Below are 3,211 nucleotides of genomic sequence, written 5' to 3' on the forward strand. Positions count from 1 at the left end.
GCCGCCTTTGAAACGTTAAGGATTCTGCTGGCTCATGGGTCCCACATGTTAGCCTATATGAACAATAAACCTTTCCTTTCTTGGAGTTATTTTGACCTCTAATTTCTAGCTATTTTGCCTTTTTTTAAATCCTGTGTCGCCTTGGAAACGTTGAGGATGCTGCTGCCTCATGGGTCCCGCATGCACTACAACAAGAACCCCCCTTCAGCAACGCATCAATGTGTTGCCGAATGTCCATATAGGCGTTGCTAACCTCTACACCAACGGATTTAGCATGCGTTGCCATAGGTGGCGTTGCAAGGGTCTACAACTACGCATATACATGCGTTGGTAAACGACATAAGGAAGCGTTGTAAAGATAGCAACACATATAGTTAGAGCCGAACAACGGTTCATATGCGTTGGTGGCTAACCTGCATGAATGGTTTTTAAAATGATATAGAAATCATTGAAAAATCTTAGAAGAGTTACTCGATAGCTCTCCATTAATGGTGAATCATATATATTGGATTATTTGTTCAGCAGAGTGCACATGGCCCACAATATTATAAACCGAAAGACTTCATATATTGAATTAGCTTTGTAGCTTTACAAAGAAGACGATCCAAAGAATACAAGATGTGTATATGTGAAAATGAAATTCTAAACACTAATTTCTAACTATCTGTAGTAGGACTATTATCAGCCTTGCATCATCCACTTGTATTGGGAATCTGCAACAACAGAACAAATTGTGATAAGTAATGTGACATTAGCAATACAAGCAATAGGTTAATAAAATACTTCAATTTATAATAGCTGCAAGATACAGCGGATGAAGGCCATGAGGTAATTACACTTCTAGCATGACCGCTTCTCTAAACACAGAAGTGAGTTATTGTTTATTCTCTATAAAGAGCAAGGTCAAAGTAACAACAACAAAACAAGAATTTTTTTTTTTGCCATATATACATTATAATCTCTTGGTTGCAGCAGATTCTTGCATGAACTCTTCTTTCTAGATGTTATTAATCTTCCAAGACTACTCTACTCGTTGGGGGAGCTTTACTTGGGAGTGCAATCTGATTTACACGAAGTAGCTTGAAGCCTTTTATAGTTCACGGAGTATAAGATTAATTGAATATAGCAAACACAATAAAAGATGACGCTTTGTAATTGCCTAATAATTTTCTTTTGAATAAACCTGTTATAGTTGAGGGTAAAAGATTTAAAAGAATATAGTAGATAGAATAAAAGATGTCGCATCCTAATCTGCTAAGAATTTATGTGCTTTCCCAACTACATGTGCATCTCCTTCTGGAACAAACCTGATACAAAGTAGTAAATTTGGAGAGACTACATATTATTGGGAAGTAAGTAAATTCAGATATATCTGCACACTTATGCATGGATGCTAGTATGTGAGATGCCTAGACTGATATATTTGAGGCCATAAGTACCTCAGGACCAAGGACGTCACCAGGCTGCACCACATACTCTGATTACTCTATGAACCCTTCTTCTGTACAGCCATGGCTTTATACTTGTCATACTTGCACTGCACAAAGAATGAAGATTTGCCTCTGGTCTGAAATTGCAAAACACAAAGCTGTCATAAGAAACCAGCATTAATTTCAAAACTATTGTGTATAGCCTCATCTGAAGATTACCCGACAAAGAATGATACATAATACATAATCTAGGCAGTCAAAGAATGTTAGATCTCAGTGATCTCCCTCCATGAGTAGTAAGGATTTTATTAAATATATAATATTAGAAGTCAGCGTAGCCTGAAAGTTGCATACCATTGACATTCATACACAAATCATGGAATGCAAGATGAATTTGAGCTAATAAATTATTTTGTTCCCCACATGTATAGCCAACAGACTGAAACTGGTCCGTAAGATATTTCTTCAAGTGCATAAATAGGTAAGAACGGATCTGTGTTTCTGCACATATAAAATCGAAGGATTGCCTAGCACCTCATAAGCACCGGATGTCTAATATTTATGGATCAGATGAACAAAACGATAACTTGGTAATCAACCGTACCACTGTCAAACCATAAAACCCAAGTTGATGTTCAGACACTACATGCATATCGTGTAACGCCATCAACAACAATAGAAGCTGCTATGATATAAAATTTAGTAGAACATATCATGTACTGATTAGGGGAGGCCATGCTGGATGAGAGCAGGGTGAGTGAAATTAGTAAGAAGGACCGATTGACCTGTAGGACCTGGTCACCTGATTAAGAGAGGCGAAGCTGGGTGAGGGCAGGGAATTCGGCACTGTTGCAGAATACCCAGGAGCGAGCGTCCGTGAATGAGAGGCAGGAACGGCAGGCGGAGCATCACAGATCCACCAAGCAAATTACCTAAGATAATGAGTAACAGATCAAGCCAACCAAAGACTGCAAAAATAATACTGTATTTAGATCTCGAAAAAAAAGACTGCAAAAATTGGATGGGGCGAGAGGGAGATTTAAAGATGTCCAGTTCCGAATTGGATTGCCGGACCAGCAGTGCCGCTGCACCTACTCGCTCGTCAATGGTCTGTGATGCAATGGTGTTCGTCTCGCCGCCGGAAATCATTGCCTAATCCTTGGAATCCGAATCCCATATGAGAACGAAGCACGACCGGTGGAACTGGAGAAGGAGACAGCAATAGAGATAGATCGAGATGGAGATGCTCGCACAGAATTTTGGGGGTGGTTTCCCATCGGCGGACGGTACGCATTATTAGCTGGAGGAGAAGGATTGGGATTAAGGGAGGTTATATGGAACACGTCTTATCCGCTCGCTCGGGAAGTGGGGGAAGTTGTTCCGCAGCAGCGCATCGTCAAACCGTTGTAACTTATACGTAGCTATATGGGGGTTTGTGGTGTAGTGATGTCATCCTCTCAGAACGAAAAATGTTTCGTTTTTTGGATTTTTACCAACTGATTTTTGGTTTATTTTTTCTTTCGATCCTCTGCCGTCTTTAAAACGTTGACGACCCTGCTGGCTCATGGGTCCCCGATGTCAGCCTCCCCGTACAAGAAACATGTGATATCTTGATTATTTTGCAGACAATAAACAGTGTATTTCGCTCTGAGCTGTTGCAAACGGAAAAAATAAATCTTTATTATTAAATAAACAAACTTATATGTTGAATCTCCTTGTTTTTGTTTTTGCGAAGCATAGGACTTTCCTGTTTTGGAGTGGGCTGAAATTGTACGAGTCCA

The 3,211-nt window shown here is 39.8% G+C and overlaps 1 long non-coding RNA gene across 1 annotated transcript; it reads right to left on the bottom strand.

Annotated features, from left to right (window-relative positions):
- Positions 1–571: 571 nt before the first annotated feature.
- Positions 572–2,775, bottom strand: LOC124670180. Its single transcript, XR_006992433.1, has 3 exons — positions 2,233–2,775; positions 1,440–1,567; positions 572–713 (listed from the first exon to the last, which is right to left on the bottom strand). It is a non-coding gene; the product is annotated as an uncharacterized LOC124670180 (long non-coding RNA).
- Between the last annotated feature and the right edge of the window lie 436 nt (positions 2,776–3,211).

The sequence above is a fragment of the Lolium rigidum genome, chromosome 7 (assembly GCF_022539505.1).
Source record: "Lolium rigidum isolate FL_2022 chromosome 7, APGP_CSIRO_Lrig_0.1, whole genome shotgun sequence".
NCBI lineage: Eukaryota > Viridiplantae > Streptophyta > Magnoliopsida > Poales > Poaceae > Lolium > Lolium rigidum.